The sequence below is a fragment of the Rattus norvegicus genome, chromosome 14 (genome assembly GCF_021556685.1).
Source record: "Rattus norvegicus strain SHRSP/BbbUtx chromosome 14, alternate assembly SHRSP_T2T, whole genome shotgun sequence".
Lineage (NCBI taxonomy): Eukaryota > Metazoa > Chordata > Mammalia > Rodentia > Muridae > Rattus > Rattus norvegicus.
This window is the reverse complement of record NC_141547.1, coordinates 98,999,571-99,018,091: the sequence shown is the minus strand read 5'-3', so window position 1 is coordinate 99,018,091 and position 18,521 is coordinate 98,999,571. Positions and strand designations below refer to the sequence as shown.

At 50.6% G+C, this 18,521-nt stretch overlaps 2 long non-coding RNA genes across 2 annotated transcripts in view; one reads left to right on the top strand and one right to left on the bottom strand.

The window, feature by feature from the left end:
- Positions 1-18,521, top strand: part of LOC103693208 (uncharacterized) — a 75,733-nt gene that overhangs the window by 9,696 nt on the left and 47,516 nt on the right. The window lies entirely within an intron of this gene.
- LOC102547925 (uncharacterized) lies at positions 680-7,608 on the bottom strand. Its single transcript, XR_015637584.1, has 2 exons — positions 7,170-7,608; positions 680-2,363 (listed from the first exon to the last, which is right to left on the bottom strand). It is a non-coding gene; the product is annotated as an uncharacterized LOC102547925 (long non-coding RNA).

Sequence of the window (18,521 nt, the reverse complement as noted above, 5' to 3'; positions counted from 1 at the left end):
AAAGGTCACAGTGTCTCATTGTCCCTTACTCGGTATTCCGCCGGGCAGGAGCCACCTTTCCACTGTGATTTATCCAGGCCACAGAAGGCAATAAAGTCTTGGCTCCAGCCGTTGATCCCACTGCCACGTTTCTGAGCTAAACTTGAAGCAAACTTGATTAAATACTGACCAGGATGGTGGGCACTCACCAGGTCTGTGTGGGTGGTTTTCCAGAGTATGGGGGCTTGTAAAGGCAAAGCCCATAGACTATCTACTTCCTGCCTTTGTCCAACTGGGGGCAAGCACACGTTCGGACATACTTCCTATCTATGTTCCTCCTGCCTGCGTGTGATCAAGTACACCCTGTGCACTTGGGGCAACCAAGTTTCTTATCTTACATGAACAGCCCCCAGCACTCCCGGAAGTTATCTGTCCTTGAACAGATGGGGCTGTTTATCTGTCCTTGGGCAAGTGGGGCTAACAGGTTTGAGGCATTTTTGTTTTGTAAAACTCTTAAGCACAGTAATTTAACCTTAAAACATCACTTTAGCCTTCATGCAGCCCTTGGCCTTTTGCTTGGTCTCTTTGCCAAGCTATTACTCCAGGGTCAACACAGCACCTGCTTCAGAGTCAACGTTAGGATGGCTTGTGTGTTAGCTATTTTCTCTGTTGCTGAGACAAAAGACCATGACCAAGGCAATTTATAGAGAGAAGAATTTATTTGGGCTTCTGTTCCAGAGAGTAAGAATTCATCATTGGGAGGCATGACAGCAGGTAGGCATGGTGGCCGGATCAGAAAATTGAAAGCTCATATCTCTACCACAAGTACAAAGCAGGAGAGTGAGTTGCGGGTGGGGTGAGCCTATGTAATATCCAAGTCCACCCCCAGTGACATACGTCCTCCAAAACTTTGGAGGCTTTGTATCTTAAATGACCCCAAAACCACAGGGGACCAAGTTCAAATCCTTGAGCCTCTAGGGGATAGTTCTCATCCCCAAAACACTACAATTTAGGAAACGAGTTAGTTCGTAGATTACTGTGGGCTGGACTCTAGACACTTGCTACGTATGTCATGTGTTTGAGCTGATTCCATTTTGAGATAGGGTCTTATGTAGCTCAGGCTGGACTTGAACTCATCACATGGGTGATCTCACCTCAAGATGACCTCTTATTGTGAAGAGTCATCATGTCCCAGGCGACTCTTATAAAGGGCAATATTTAATCGGAGCATTGCTTACAATTTCAGAGGGTTAGTCCATCATCATCATGGTGGGGAGCACACTGGCCTCGAGGAGGCAGGTATGGTGCTGGAGCAGTAGTAGAGGAGAGCTACAATCTGATCTGTAGGTCGGGAGAGAGAGAAAGGAGAGGGAAAGGGAGAGAGAAGGGGAGGGGGAGGGGGAGAGGGAAAGGGAGAAAGAATGGGCCTGGCTTAGGCTTTGAAACCTCCAAAGCCCACCCTTAGTTACGCTCCTCCTCCAAGGCCACACCTCCTAATCCTTCTCAAACAGTTCTCCAGCTGAGGACTGAGTGTGCAGATACAGGAGTCTATTAGGGCCATTCCCATTCAAATCACTGCTGTGGGTAGGACAGACCTTGCCTCTACCTCCCAGCTCTAAAATTACAAGTGCGTACTACCATGAATAGGACTTAGTTATTTAACTTTAGACAGCGTCTCTCTATGTGCTCAGTAGGCCTCCTCTTCCCCTCATTCTCAGCTGATATCTTCATCTATATCACTGTCTACCACTACACTGACACCTCTCAGTGTGCCAGGTGCACACAGGGAGAGAGCCCCCAGGCCACCCTGTAATTGGTTCTTCCTGCATGCCGTTCTCATGGCATTTCTGTATAGTCAGTAACTTCTGTAAGCTCTGAGCCTCTGCTAACCATGTCAGAGAGAACCTTTCACTCCGCTCAGGCTCAGTCGCCTAAGGATGTGTGGGTTAAGGGGGAGGCACCCTAGTTGGAAGCCTCCAGTTCTCGGTGAGGAGGCAGCAGGCAGCAGGCTGAAGAAGGCTGTTTTTAAGCTGAGTAGGTTCCTGGGTGTCAGGGGCTGAGGAAGGATCCTTTAAGGACACTCAGTCTTTCCACTGAGGGAGCTGGCATGAGACAGAAAGGAGAAAGAAGCACAAGTAGGTGGAAGGAGGTAGCTGGAGGCGCTTGGCAGGAAGATAGTCACCAAAGCAGTGGCCACAGCAGATACCACCCTCATGCCAAGGAAGAAGGCACAGTCTCAGGCTGGATTTCACATGGCCTCATGCTGGCTGTCCCGTGGACCACGGGAACTGCTGGCGACCATTGGGGGGCAACAGACTCCTAAGGAAAGTCAAGGTGTTCCTCCTTGGTTGATAGCATCAATGGAAAGATCATCACAGGACCTGCTAGGAAGGAGATGAGTCTCCTTTAGCTTTTGGCTTCCTTTCTTTGATAGCCTCCTTTGATGTTCCTATTAGGTGCACCCTCTTCACCCACACGTCCCTGAGCAATGGCCTTGGTGCTGCCCACCCAAGGAGGGAAGCATGGAGCCGGACACAGGCAGAGATTTCCCTCCTAGACAGGCATGGATTCTCTCCCTCTCCCTTCTCCCTCTCTCCCTCTCCCTCTCTCCCTCTCCCTCTCCTTCTCCCTCTCCCTCTCTCCCTCTCCCTCTCTCCCTCTCCTTCTCCCTCTCCCTCTCCCTCTCTCCCTCTCCCTCTCCTTCTCCTTCTCCCTCTCTCCCTCTCTCCCTCTCCCTCTCTCTCTCTCCTTCTCCCTCTCCCTCTCCCTCTCCTTCTCCCTCTCCCTCTCTCCCTCTCTCCCTCTCCGTCTCCCCCTCTCCCTCTCCCTCTCCCTCTCTCCCTCTCCCTCTCCCCCTCCCCCTCTCCCTCTCCCCCTCTCCCTCTCCCTCTCCCCCTCCCCCTCTCCCTCTCCCTCTCCTCCTCCCTCTTCCCTCTCCCTCGCCTCTCCCACACACACTTCTTTCAAGACAGGGTCTCACTAGGCAGCCTGGAACTCACTATGTAGACCAGGCTGGCTTCAAACTCACAGAGCTCCACCCGTCCTCCGCCTCTCAGTGCTCAGATTGAAGACGTGCAGCACCACACGCATCCTGGTATAATGATGTCCAAGAAGCTCAGAATTAACTCATTCATCGTGGGTTTCTTTATTCACCCTCTGGGCAGTGCACGGAGCAGTGCAATGTTCTTTGGGACTTGGAAGTTGATGTTAATGTTTAACATGAAAGGCACTGCTCAGGAAAGACTTGTGAAAAACAGGCAGCAGCAACAAGAAAACCCAAAAGCAACTGGGCTGATTCATTTCCTTCGTGATCTATGGGGCCTCTGCAGAGCCCCTGTAACATCCAACCCAAGCGCAGCACTGCTTCCGGTGGAGGGTTGGAAATGGAAATTGTCACTCGTGGGTATGGGGAGGCCGGTGACCTTGACTTCTTAAGTGACAAACCCAGCAGAGAAATGAATAAACCAAAAGAGAGGAAGACAGCAAAAATGAAACAAAGTAGTCCACAGTGTGCAAACAATCTGTGTTTTGTAGCAAACTTCCTGCGCAGGGGAAGGGTCACGGTGACTGCCGGCACTGAAAGAAGACCATGGGTAGGCCCACCCGCCTAGACCCACCTCCAGGTATCCCATGTCTCCCAGGGTGTCTGCTCGCTCTGAGGGGTCTTCCCGTCTTTGGCTGAGAAGCCTGTTTGGGCTGCATGGGTCTGGTTGCTTCCTCTTTCTCAGCTGCCCTGTGGCCACCTGTTTCTGGGGCGCTCCGCCTCAGAAACAACCAGGAAAGCCTAGAGACTGAGAAGAGGGCTGACTTCCCAGAACCTCAGGGACAGAGAGGGGAGGGGTAAAGACATCTTAGACATGAGCTCCCATTAGCAGAAGAAATGTACTGTCTTGTGCTGGTCCGGTCAGCTCTCAGGAGGAGGCCACACAGCAGGTACTTCTGCTTGTCCTCATGGGAAGGGCAGGGTTAATCATAGACTGATAAAGGCTGACAAAATCCAGGCCTCCTAGGCCAGGACTACACCACCAAGCTGCTTCCCCCCAGTTCTTACTTCGTGTAGTGAAAGGGCCATGGTTCAGTTGGTTGCTAGCTTGACAGAATTGAGAACATCTTGGACAAAGATCTGGACGTATTTGTGAAGGATTTTCTAGGTAGGATTAGGTGGGAACCCTTCCCCTCATGTGGGCTGGGGTCTTGGATTGCATAAAAGGGAGAAAGCTAGATAAGCAAGAACCTCCATGGCTTTCTGCTTCCTGACTGTGGACGTAATGTGGCTGATATCTTTCCTACTGCCCAACCATCCCTACTAGGTAGATGGTATCCCCAGAAACCGTGGCAAAAGGTAACCCTTCAACCGCTAAACTGCTTCTGTCAGTTTTGTCATAGCAACAAGACAAGCAACTACTCAAGAACACAGTCCTCAGCTCACTCCAGACACAGGGCCTGCGCTAGGTCATGAGCCACATGATCCACGTTGGTGCTTTGTCACCCGAGTCCTTGAGTGAGCATCTCTGGGGCCAGGTATCCCTTCTGAGCCCTTCTGAAGCACACACTGGCATTAAGCCTCAGGACTGACTGGTTCACGAGGTCCTAGGCCCACTGTGGGGCGAAGTGGCCCTTTTATTAGCACTGTACCCCCACCTAACTCATGGGGCCTCTTCTTTTCTGGATGGTTTCTCCTGGCGTACTGACCCCAGAAGGAACAGTAGCAATCAAGAGTTCACTCCTCTCTACTGTGTAATTAATTAGCCCTAAATTAAGCGGTTCAACGAGCTGGGGTGCTGTTCTGTCGTGCAGGCTGGCTTCAAACTCCTGGACGTAAACGGTCCTCTTGCCTTGGGGCTCCTAAGTAGCTGGGTTGTACACCACTGTGCCTGTTAGGAGTGGACTGTGTTACATCACAGTTTCTGTGCGTGGCCCATTCCAGAACCCAGTTTGGCAGCTCTGGTTCGGAGACTCTCAGGAGCTGCAGGCATCTGAGCTTGACCTGAGGCTGAGGATGGTACATTCATACGTCTGGCATGGTGGGGCTGGCTCTTGGTGTGAAGCCCCAGTCCCTAAAGCATTGCTTCAGTGACTCAGTTTTAAGAGTTTCATCAAGTAAGTGGATTCTGGGGCCAGGTGCAGGGCAAGGGCAACAGGATAGATGGACACAAACACAGGAGACGGGAGTGGGGAGGAGGCACTAGGGATATTGGGCTCTCGACCCCAAGAAGCAAGTGGCTCTGTGGGTATCCACAAAGGGCACTCAGCATGGAGGGATGGAATAGAACTACTGTCACACCTAGTGTACTCCACAGTGGGGTCAGGACTCTATCCCCAGGAGAATCTCCCCAACCGTGTTCAACTGGAGTTAGACCAAACATGACCGACACCATTCTGCCCACCAGGAACTCATAGAGTGGTGGATTCTGGGAATGAAGAAACAGGAGCCTCTCCTCCCTCCTCTCTTCTTGCTCTCTGTCCCTCCCCACCTCCGTGTATCTACAACAGTGGGAGGGGGGCGGCGGCAGTGAACCCAGGGCCCTCTGTGCACTTCATTTAAGCACTTCAGCACCTAGTTACAACCCCAGGCCCGTGATCTCTTTCCTGAGCAGGGTCACTGCCTCTACAGCCCAAGACAGAGCAGACATTGAAGGTGGCTCTCTGCCCATTCTCATCCACTGTTTTAAGGGAGAAGGGATTGGCGTTGGCTCACGGTTCCAGGTTAGACCCTGTCATAGCAGGGACATCCATGGCAGGATCCTGAGGGAGCTAATCACGTCCCATCCATGACCAGGAAGGGCGTGCAAAGGTGCACACTCATGCTCAACTCTCCTTTTCTACTTACATAGCTCAGGTCCCACCCACAATTAACTCAGGGCTTCCCACACCAATGAACAGAATCAAAAGAACCCCTACTCCCCCAGCTCCCCGGTGACTCCAGATTCTGTCAGGTTAACAATTAACACCAGGTTACCTAGCCAACTAGTAACCTTTCCTCTCTTGGGACAAAGGGCAACCAACCAGGCCAGGCCAGGCCAGACCAGGCCAGCTCAGGGTTACATTCAGAAAAAGGGGCAGGAAGAAGGCTCATGGCAAGCACGGCTCTCCAGAGATGCCTCCTGCCCTCGTTCTAACAGCTCCATCTCATGTAAAAACATTTACCTGAGCCAAGTGTGGTGGTGACACATGCCTTTAGTTCCAAGAGACCAGCCTGGTTTACAGAGTAAGTTTCAGGATAGCTAGGGTTACTCAGATAAATCCTGTCTCAAACTCCTCCCTCCCCAAAATCTATCTGCATGTACAGGAAATGTGACATCAGTGCCTTCAGGGAGACAAATGACAGGTGACCTTTGACCCCCAAATTCCTTTTCATACAGCATGTGCTACTCTTATGTTCAGAAGGAAGAGTTTTCTTTTCTTTCTATTATTCTTTAAAAGCTGTCATTTTGTCGCATATTTCCTTTTTATCTTTTTCTTCAAGATCTAGCAAAGAATAAAGAGGATTGAGACAGCGAGCCCATCCTCACATAGAATTCTTTTATTCTTTAATTTTAGAAACCCGCCCCCCCCCTTTTTTCTTGAGACAGTCCAGGCTGTCCTTGAATTCCCGATCCTTCTGCCTCTACCTCCTTAGGGATAGGATTACAGACACAGGGCACCATGTCCAGCTTAATTTTAGAACGTTAGAAAAGTACCCTCCCTCCACATGATAGGTAATAGAGATAAAAGTGCACACTCCTTTGTGTGTTCATTGATTTTACCCATCATGTGCTGCTGTGCAGATAGATTCCTTTGGGATGAAGCCCCAGGCACCAAGGGTGAAGCTTCATTGAGAATGTGTGCTTAGCATATTTGAAACCAACGGTACTACCCCTAGCATTAAAAAAATAAACAAGATCTAAACCAGATGGTGGCGACCCATGCCTTTAATCCCAGCACCCAGGAGGCAGAGAGACAGGCCGAGCTCTGAGTTTGAGGCTAGCCTGGTCTATAGAGTATGTTCTAGCACAGCCAAGGCTACACAGAGGAACTCTGTCTCAGGAGAAAGAAAAAGAAATCTAACACAACAAAGAATCAATCAAGCTACGTCCAACCTTACTTTAGGGGTCACTCCCTCCACAGGATGGGAGTGGTATCAACCACTTCCTTACACACTACCCTACCTCAGGTGGACACTGGGCCTTGTAACCATGCCCCATACATACCACACTGCCATGGCGCCTGTCGCTGGAGCCTCCACCAGGAGGTGGCCTTGAAGGTTTGTGACACCAAGTGTCCCTTCCTCCACACTGACTGGATATGAGCATTGGGATCTGAGGGGGGCGAATCTTTTCTGGCCTCAAGAGCTTTCTTCTGTTTGCCGAGTCCCCTCCAGGCTGATCTCCCACTTCTCCAGAGTCCTTGGCTTTTGTGCTTGGGCCAGCAGGAAAAAAGCCCTTGGCTTGGCTCTTTACCTGTCAGGAATCCAACATTTCCAGGGGGCTTGCTTGGTTTCAAGTATTGCCTGGTGCTTTTCCTCGCTCTGGAGCTGAGCTCTTGGCCGGGATTTCTTGGCTCCGGGAAAGATGGATGCCTGCCTCCCTGAGTGCTCTAGGCCTGTGTTTCATTTGCAGCTGTCCTGGCCCTGCACTGGGCGACAATCTCAGCCCTCCCCTGCCAGCCCAGCCCATCCTGCATGGCCGCAGAGGAGGCCCTTTGTATGGTTGTCCTGCAGCGTGGGAGGGAGGTGCTTCCGGTTTCCTCCTCAGCCCTGTGTCCTGCCTTCACTTCTGCACAGCCCAGGGGCAAGGGTGGCACTGACTGCAAGAGTCTGCTGGCTATCCCCTAGACTGAGCAAAGAACAATATGCCAACCTGAAACAACTCTGACCCCTAACTGCTTCTAAGTCAGACTGGGACCAGCTCAGCGCCTGGTGCTTTCCTGAGAGAACTTTGCAGCTGATCTTTCCCCACAGGGCTTGGCAAGGCTGTAAAGATTTGGAACCTAATGAATTCAACACATTAGGCCTAAAGCTCTGCCTGCCTAGGGTCTCCTTCCTGGATTTATTCCCCCAGGCACTCCCTGGCTTTGGAGTTCTCTGGCCTGATGCATGGCCCTGGAGTCCAAAGAGTCAGGGAAACATTGTGGCTTATCTTGGTGACATTGTTGCTACCCCGAAGGGCTACAGTTTATAGGTGCCGGCAGGTGTTACCGTTTAGGACTTGAACACAGAAGCAGAGAACTCAAGAACCCTCCAGTGTGTCCCTGGCATTAAAGGTGCCCTGTGCCCTGGAACACCCAGAAGAGAAGCTGTATGTGCAAGTAACAAGGCCCTCGAACTCTGGATATTTCTGCCTCTGCCTTCCACGTGCTGGGACTGGGCCAGGCAGAAGGTAAAGGTGTTTAAGCGTGGCCTGAGTGGTTCTTGGGGTAAGAGGCTGAGAAACTGATGTGACCACATGCTGGGACTACAGGTGCTGGTCACTGTTCAGACAATACCCCACAGTGTAAAACCAAGTGCAGCGCCATCCACAGCCCCCGATTTCCTCTCAGTAACTTCTGCCTCAGGACTTGTGTCCTTACTGTTTCTTCTGTTGGAGCATCTCTCCACAGATCTTGACGGCTATCTTCTTGCTGGTAAGGTCACAGGGGGCATCTTCCAGACCAGCATTGCACCTTAGTCCTATAATATTAGTGTGGGTTAGCCCTTTCCCCTTATCCTTTCACCTCCCCCACCTTTTCCTGCCCTGTTCCCATTCTCCAGAATTTCCATGTAGCCCAGGCTGTACTCAAATTCTCAATCCCCCAACCTCAACCTTCAAGCTCTGGGATTTCAGGCACGGGCCACTCATTATATACAGCCTACTTTAATTTCTTCATATACTCACCATCATATAAAACAGTTTAACTTCGTATCTATTCTGCTCTTCCTATTAAGATATAAAATACAGAAGTAGGGAAAGATGTCTTACTTGGGAAAGAGCGTGCCACGCATGCATAAGGACCTGAGTTCTGATCCCCACCACTGAACTAAAATTGCTACAGCACATCTGTCACCGCCTGGGGGGATGGCGACAGGTAGAGAGATCCCTCGAGCTCACTGGTCACCAGGCCTGGCTGAATCGCTAGGTCTCCTTGCCTTGATGATCTGACAGTCCACCCTGACAAAAGCAACATATTAATTTACCCTTCCACCACGGTGGGGGAGCAGCAGAACTTCAAGGAGCTGGTCACATTGCTAATGCAGTCAGCGAAGAAAAGAAAGGGATGGATATTCAGGGTTAGGTAGCGTCTTCCTGTTTATGCAGCCCAGGACCCAAGCCCAGAGAACCACGAAACCTTCCATGTCAATCAAGACTACCTCTAAGGTATGCATGCTTCCTGCGTGATTCCATCCAGTTCTGTCAAGTTGACAGTCCATGGTGATCCTCACAGGGACCTGGTCTCCAGAGGACAGTGCTGGAGGAATATTGTGGATCTGGCCTCCTCTGGTACTTACATACATGTACACATGCACCCACATGAGCACACAGACACCACACACCTACACATATAAATACATATACCAGTGGTTCTCAACCTTCCCAAAGCTGCAACCTTTAGTACAGTTAGTTCCTCATGCTTGGTGACCCCCAACCATACAATTATTCCTGTTGCCACTTTTTAACTGTAAGTTTGCTGCCGTTAGGAGCTATAAGGTAAATATCTGATATGCAGGATATCTGATATTCGACCCTTAAAGCCGACATACACAAACATTTTTTTTTTTATTAACTTGAGTATTTCTTATATACATTTCGAGTGTTATTCCCTTTCCCAGTTTCCGGGCAAACATCCCCCTCCCCCCTCCCACAAATATTTTTTAAATCCTAGGCTTGGGTTGTAGTACACTGGTAGAGGGCCTTCCTAGCTTGTGTGAGGCTCACAGCTCCAAATGGTGCTGAAAGGTGGGTGCTGGCCTGGGGCACTCTGTGCACACACTGGATTTGATATAAACACTCACCGGAGAAGTAACACTGAAACCCAGGGTGTGACGATGGGGCCATCTCAGGATGGCTACTGCAGGGCTGGAGAGGGAAGCCAGAGCATCCCTAGGGGCTGGCTGTGGACAGGAGTATGGGCGGGGTAAATGGAAGATTGACAGGGGTGTGCAAGTCTAAGCATTCCCTTCCTAGGTCCGAGTTAGCAGCGCAGCTGAGGAGGTTGGATCAAGGAGCAGGAAATTCCTAGCAAAGGTTTCAGGATGATTAATAGGTTGAAGGGTAAGCAGCATCTCTGTGTCCTTAACTAAGTGCTCTCTTGTGGGAGCCCAGGATTTTAGAAGACAAAGACATCCCGAAGAGTCTGGGAGCCCTGGGGAACTGGAGATTGGTCCCCTTGGATTTCAGAAGTAAGGAAAACCCATTACCCAACCTTTTAGGGACCAATACTGAGTTCCGGTTTCAGAAGGCCTCCCTGGGTAATTAAGGACTTGCTGAACGCACAGAAGGCACTCACTCTTACACATGGGTTAGACCGCTAGCTCTGAGCTCTAGCCCTCTGCCACATTTAGATCTTTCCGGAACACACCGCACAGACTGCTCACAGACAGGGCTGCATCCTTTATATACACCCAGTGACTGAACACCGACTTCTCCACACCCCCACCCTAAGGATGCATCCGAGCACAGCTTCTTGCCTTCCTAGCCCTCTCTACCCCGTTCCTAATCCCATTGTCAGAGTTGGACAAAACAAAACAAGCCCAGGGCATCCTGGGTTGAATGATTTTAACTCTGCCAATCCCAGGAGACTCCAACGTGCTGCAGCTTCCTGCTGGGGAATTGTGACTGAGACATCTCCCTAGGCTGCTGATGTACCCCAGACCCCAGTCCCTGCCCCCAGTCCCCGCGCCTGAGCACCCGAGGCAGGGTTTCTCTGTGTAGCTCTGGCTGTGTTGGAACTCGCTGTGTAGACCAGGCTGGCCTCAAACTCCGCGATCTACCTGCTTCTGCCTCCGGAGTTTAAAGGAGTGCACAGCCACGCCCGGCTTTGTTTTTAATTTCAAGAACTGAAACAAGTTATCAATCGGAAACTCCTAAAGTGTCCCTAGAGACCTCCCAGAGGGCACTGGTCTTGAGGTTTTCATAACTTTCGCTACGTAAAGCTCTGGGGTCGCGATCCCCACAATGTCCTCCCTATAATCGTTGGTCCAACTCGGTCTAGGGCACCTCGGCCGGGGGCGTTACGAAACCGCTCTGCGTTGGTGCATAAACCCTGCTGGTCCCACCTGCGCTGAAGTTAACCTCATCCCAGCCTCGGCTAAATTCTCTATTAGATAGATGCGAACAGGGTAAGAAACATGCTGGGGGAGAGGCCCCGAGATGCAGGCGCCGTATTTAAAGAACACACACTTAAACACACACGCAATATGCCTGGCCAGCTATTTCCCCGGGCGGAGGCTAAGCGCCCTCTGGCGGCCAAGCGGGGCCTTGCGAGCCCTGCACGCCTGCTAGCCCTGCACCAGAGCTTGTGCAGCAAGTGGAGAAACTGCGACAGTTTAGGGAAGGAGATGGAAAGTGTCCAGGAAGTTCTGGGAAGTGCCAAGGGCCAAGAAAAGGGGTCTTCCTAAAGACAGATTTTCTCTGTTTAGCCCTGGCTGTCCTAGAAGACCAAGCTGGTCACAAACTCGAGAGATGAACCTGCTTCTGCCTCCTAAGTTTTGGGATTAATAGTTAGCGTCCTTCTGCTGGGCTCCTCCTTCCCCTTTCAATGAATCCCTGAGATCTTCCTGACACAGCGCCACCCCTTTACCTGCAGGTTGATTTCTTTGTAAATACAGGCGGCTTGCTATCTTCTCAAGTGATCCTTCCTCCTCTTCCTGTGGAGTAGCCAGAAATCCATACTTGAGCTCTGTGATGATGACATTTAACCATCATATTTAGCCATCGTTGTACTTAAAATACCAGTGCAATTTAAAGATTCCCCACCCTCTGGCCATCCTCTACTTTCTTGCTGGCTTTAAGTGTGCTTGACCTTGTGGCACCTACATGTTTCTCTCCTTTTCACATGCTCAGTCACTAAACTCTTAACACCCTCATAAGAGGCCAGAGCACTGCAGTAGTCCACTGGCATGCCCGGACCCCGTGGCACTCAGAATCCCGTGCAATCCGTGGGGGCTCTCTCAGCTCCTATGTGTACTTCAGTCTGGCACGATGCAGCCATCCCATTGGCTGAGGCCCCTCTTCCTCTGTTAGCCAGTGCTCAGCTCTCTGGACTATCTCTCCTTTGGCCACTCCTCCACTGAATTCAGGCTGGCTCTCCCTGCCTTCCCTCTAAGTCTCTCTTTTCCCAGCCAAAGGTTCCTATTTATCCCATTTATGTCTGGTGGGAATATCTCCAACTTCACACCGTCCTTCTCTCTAAAGTGCTTCTCGGCTGTATCGGTTCTGTATTGCCACATAGCAGGCCACCGCCCCTTGGCTTAAACTCTAGCTTCGAACAATAAACATTTATTTGCTCCAGAGTCTGTGGGCCAGCTGGTGAGCCTGCCAGCCGGCCTCTGCTACAGTTTGCTGATGTGTATATGGTGAGCTGGCAGGACACGGCTGGTGCTTGGCTGTCACCACATGTGCCCCGTTCAGCAGCCTGGTCTATCTCAGGCTTCTTCCCATGGCAAGAGTCCAGAGATGTGAGTGCAGACGCTAGCTACAAGACTTCCTGAACCCCAGGCTTGGAACTGACACATGCTTACTTCTGCCACATACTCAGGGAGGACAAGTCACGAGGTCAGGCCAGACGTGGGACTGAGCAAAGACAGGTCAGCTCTTGCTGGAAGGAGCTATGGAAGACAGCATCTGTAGCCCAGATGATGGTTGGTTTCGTACCATGACTTGAGGCCACCAACACAACCATTACTGCTGGCACTGGCTGACTCACATCACCCACAGCACTGGTGACAACTGGCATTTATATGACCCATGGAGGCACCAGGGAAGTGGCCCTGTCAGTGCTTTCCAGGTCCCTCATGGAAGCCTGCCTGTCTAGAACTGGGACCAGTTTGCTGTCACAGGCTGTCCATCACTGAAGTCAGATAGACCTGAGGAGAACTGCTGGCCCTTTTCCTGTGGTGTCTAGCATGAGCGGTGGCTTCTCAGCTTCTGTTTCTTGTCTGTCAATAGGAGTGGCCACAGAATCACATGCAAAACACAAGCCCTATAGCCTGTGCTTAGAAGGGCATCAGAGCTCAAACCTGAGGACCCGGCTGCTCGGTGAAATCACTGTGGAGCTCCCGCCCACTAGTGTATGTCACTCACAGGGTCCTTTCATAGACACCCCCCTCTCAGTCCCCTCTGTTCTTTGTCAGAAAGACTCAGGCACTTCTGAGGCTACTTTAATGTCTACCCAGACTACACTTCCCGGGCCTGCACCCTGGTTTAATTTTAAACCTACTAGCTCTAATATTTAACCCAGGTCTTGGCATGTTAGGTATCTGTGCAGTGAGTCAATCTCATATCAGCTTGACACAAGCTTGAGTCATCTGGGAAGAGGGACTCGAAGTTGAACACATGCCTCCCTAAGACGGGGCTGTAAGCAGGTCTACTGGTATTTTCTTAATTAGTGATTGATGGGGGGAGGCCCCGCCCACTGCGGTTCTATGCCTGGACATGTTCCTGAGTGGAATAAGACAGCAGACTGAGAGCAAGCCATGAGGGCAAGCCAGTGAGTTCCTCTATGGCTTCTGTTCCAGTTTCTGCCTCAGGTTCCTGCCCTGGTTTCCCTCAGTGATGGACTTATTGCTGTAAGGTGAAATTAAACCCTTTCCTCCCCACATTGCTTTTGGTCATGGAGTTTTTATCACAGCAATAAAAACCCATCACGAAAACGGTGCTCAGTAAAGTCCTTAGTGAACGAGGGGTTCGTGCTAGCAAACACTGACCAGATTAAAATTTCAAGATGCTCTCAATTTTGAAACTTATGAAAGAGATTTTGTTCTGCTCTGCTGCCAACACTGGCCTTGAACGCCTGAGCTCCTTTCTCAGAGCAGTGGAAAATGCCAGGGAAAAGTTGGAATTTTGGAGCATTTTAGGTCAATTGGTAAAGTCTATACAAATACTCCAAAATCTGAACTGCTCTGAAATCCGAACACCAGGGGCTAGAAAGTCCCTAGCCTTTCTGATAAGGGGTCCTCTAACCGTAGTTTTTCTTTTCTTTGGGTGAGAGTACTTCTGTTCTGTTCTCAAGCCAAGTCAACTCATGGTGACTGAAGGGAAGAGGTTCCTGGGAACTGGGGGGAGGGGCAATCCTCTTGGCCAACATTAGTCACTAGAAAGTGGGTAGAATGGGTGTGGGAGGACAGGGGCGCCTCAGCAGGAGGCACCCTGACCTTTGTGACCAGCATTTCCATGCTCTCTCCCAGCCCTTCAGGGTTGGCAGTGAACTCCAGGTTCTGATGATGGCTTCCTAAGGAGTTCAGACCACAGAAAATTACCATCCTGGCTTCCCCGCAGAGCATTGTGACAGCCAGCGATTGCAACCAGTGTGTCTTAGTCAGGGTTTTACTGCCGTGAACAGACTCCATGACCTAGGCAACTCTTATAAAGGACACCATTTCATTGGGACTGGCTTACGGGTTCAGAGGTTCAGGCCATTATCATCGAGGTGGGAACATGGCAGCATCCAGGCAGGCATGGTGCAGGAGGAGCTGAGAGAGTTCTACAACTTGTTTCGAAGGCAAACAGAAATCTCTCCCACTTGGCTAGGAGGAGGGTCTTATAGCCCATGCCCACAATGACACACTTCCTACAACAAGGCCACACCTCTTATAGCGCCACTCCTTGGGCCAAGCACATTCAAACCATTCAGGCCACAGTGATCTTGGCGAGAACAGACTCTCCCGGGACAGCTTCAGTAAGACAGCTCTTTTAATGGGAGAAACAAAGGCTATTAAACTTTTGGGGGTAGGTAGGAGCCTTCAGGGTGAGTGTACATCATTGGCCAGGGCCAGTGCACTGGGGGTGCCTCATTTGCATAAGGAGGAATTCCTGGTGCCACTGGGCATGACCTTATAAGGGGAGAGGAAGTTTAACCAGGCTACCTACCTCCTCAGGGGAGCAAAGGTTGGAGTGCAAAGCTATGTGTGCTGGGACATGGACCCAGGGCAGGAGACGAACAACCCTATGCCTGCCACTTTCAAGATGAGATTTCTGGGGTGTGGACATACCTGGACTCCACTCTTGCTCCAGTGGGCTCCACCCCTCCCCCATGTCCCAGGGCCCCGCTAGCCCCACAGAAAATGATGTCGCCAAGCACAGATGAAAAGGGACAGTGCGTGACTGGGTGTGCTGGGCGCCATTAGAATGTGTTGAGCGTCTCACAGAACAGGTTCATAGATAACTCGCATGCGTGTCTTTTGGAGTGAGAGCAGAGACAGAAGTAGGTAGGTAACAGTGAGTGAGGCTGGGGGATGAAAAGCACACCCTAGGGCCTTGGAGCTCTTTCCCAAGCCGGGATCTGGAAGTCATCTGAGAAAAATCTGTGAGTCAGGTGGGCCAGAGCCTGTATCACCAGGAAAGGGGCTCTTCTGTTATGGTGGTAGAAAGGCATCCTGGGCCAGTAAGGGAGGGGAGAGAAGCAGAGCTGTGTGAAAAAGGGTGAGTCCTTCACTGGTTTTATCTGTGGTTGGGCTTCTTGGAAAGGGGACTTGAAAATGCTAGAGTGGTGGTTCTCAACCTGTGGGTCGTGACCCCCTTGGGGGATTGTATATCAGATATCCTGCATATCAGATATTTATATTACGATTCGTAACTAGCAAAATTACAGCGATGAGATAGCAAATGAAAATAATTGTGTGGTTGGGGGGGGGGTCACTGCAGCATGAGGAATTGTGTCAAAGGACCACAGCCTTGGGAAGGCTGAGAACCACCTTGGGAAGGCTGCAGAGTGTAGATTTGGGTCCCAAGGGGAGGGGTCTCCTTGACGGACAAGGGAGGTGAGGAGGACCTGCTCCCTATTCTGCACAGGACTCCAGGGTCGCTTGCTAACAGACCACAGGCAGTAGCAGCGCTCAGAACAGCTGCTGCATAAAATATCCACCTAGCTGTGGTGGCCTTAACGACAGGACTCAGGAGCCAGAAGCATACAGATCTCTGTGTATTTAAGGCCAGCCTGGTTTACATAGTGAGTTTCAGGACAGCCAGGGCTACACGATGAGAGCCTATCTTAAAAAAAACAAAACAAAACAAAAGTCAGTCAGGCCAGCCTGCCTGAAGCCATCTTGATGTCCTGGCTGCCACTGTGGGGGACATATTGGTGTGAGTGGATTGAGTTGCCACCGAGGCCATGGTGTTGTATGGTCAGTGAGGCTGCCAAGGGCCATCCATACCTGGGTCCAAAGTCCTACTGCACCCAGGATCTGTGTTGATGTCTGTAATCTGTGGACAGCCTTGTGGTGAGGAGTCTGCGGTCTGCACTGCAGCCTGGAGCCATGGTGATGTCCCAGCCTGTGCTGCTGCTGAGGTGCACGTCTGGGTCCAAGGTCCAACTGTAGCTGGGGCCATGTTCACAGTCTGTGCTGCTGCCAGAAACCATGTGGGAGCCCAAGATCTGGGTTCCCGCTGACTATGACGACCCCCTCTGAAAAGTAACAGCCTAAGTGGGAAGTCACCAGAGAGAATGAGTCTGATGGGGATGCTGAGATGTAACTCTTTACCACTGATGGCTTCTGGTGGGTGCAGGAGGGGAGGACTCAGCTCTGCTTAAGGGCAGACCACTGAGAATCTGACCGTGCTCCAGTGGGTATATGGACAACACAAAAGGACTCTATCTAAATTTTAACTAATTGATTGATTGATTGATTGATTGATTGATTTTTGGGAGGTCACAAGGGTCAGGGGCAGACATGGAGGGTCTGGGAATTGAGTTCTGATCAGGATGCATCATGCGAAATTCCCCCCCCCCAAAAATCAATAAAAATATTATGTTGAAACAATCAAACAGTTCCCACCTACCTAATCTCTGGGTATTGGGCTCTTGAATGAGCTTAGGAAATTCAAGTTTTTTATTTGAACTTATTATTAAGACCCTTTTTATTTTTACTTGTGTGTCGGGGGAGGGGTATGTTCATGACTATAGGCGCCCCGATGGCTGACGGCTCTCAAAGTCAGGTTCTGGCCCCTGGTTGAGCCAAGGTGGCCCAGAAATCAGCATTCCTAGGGATTTGCTCAGGTAATGGTCACTTGGCGTTGGTGCTCTGGGAGGGAATTAGCAGGAAAGTTTCTAGCCTGTGCTTCCACCCCCCTCCCTTTGAGATACCGTCTTGATCCAGTCCAAGCTGGCTTTGAGCTGGATCCTTTTGTCCTACCCACCCCAGCACTTCTGTGCTTGGCACACGCTGCCTCCTAATGCTGACTACTGTGTATAGCACCCAGACTGAGTGGGCCTTGGGAGGGGGAGATGATGGGTGGAGGGCACTGTTCGAGAACACGTTTGGATTGATGAGAACCCACCAAGTGGGTTCCATTGTGAGCGGAATCTGAAACACTCCCCACAAGCTCATGTGTTGAATGCTCCGTCCTCAGTTGGTGGCGCTGTCATGTGGCATGACAGAAATTTTAGGAGGCGGAGCCTCAGTATAGGAAGATGTCACAGATTGCCTGAGTCACACCAGTGACACATTGTTATCTAGCACCACTGGCTATGTAGGATACATCTCTCATGGTGGTTAAATTTCCGGGCAGCCTGGCTCTCAACCCTTGGTCCTTAGCCTCCACTAAAGGTACCCCTTTCCCACATAAAACAGACACGTTTGCTCTCTCCACTCTTGTCTTCCCCTTACGGGAGGAAAGCTAAGTACTTTGGGAAAACACGGTCGGCATCACAACAGACCAGAATGCAGAGCAAACAGGAAACCCATCTGCCTTTTATTAAGCTAAACAGTAAAAATAAATAAATAAATGGCAGAAATGTAAAATAGTACCATACTTAACATTTTTGTTTGTTTGTTTCACAAGCTATATTTTTCTAAATAAACCCACATGTAGTGGTTTCTCTTATTATAAGAAGTAACTATCTTCTGGATGCTGTTTTTACTCTAAATTGGTAAATGTTGAGAGGTACAACCCACATAGCCAGAGAAGTCTCTTTGAGGTTCTTCTGGGTAATGTTTGAGTATAAGACAGCGGTTCTCAACTATGGGTCAAGACCCCTCTGGGGGTCAAACGACCCTTTCCCAGGAGCTGCCTAAGACCATCCAGAAAAACACAGATATTTACATTACGATTCTTAACAGTAGCCAAATTACAGTTACGAAGTAGCAATAAAAACAATTGTATGGTTGGGGGTCGCTACAACATGAGGAGCCTTAGGAAGGCTGCGAACACTGGTATAAATGAGCTCCCACAGCTGGAAAAGGCAGCGGTCCGGGCCACAGTGTCTGCTCTCGGGGGGGACCTCTGTTTTGAAAATCTTGACGGGCCAGGTCTGCACCCGAGATAGAGATGCGTGGTGACTGCCATCTTCCAGCACACCCTGAGGGGAGAAGAGGGTCCAGGCAACTGCTCTCCCTCTCCCAGCTCCCGATTTCCAGGACCAGCCCGCTTCTG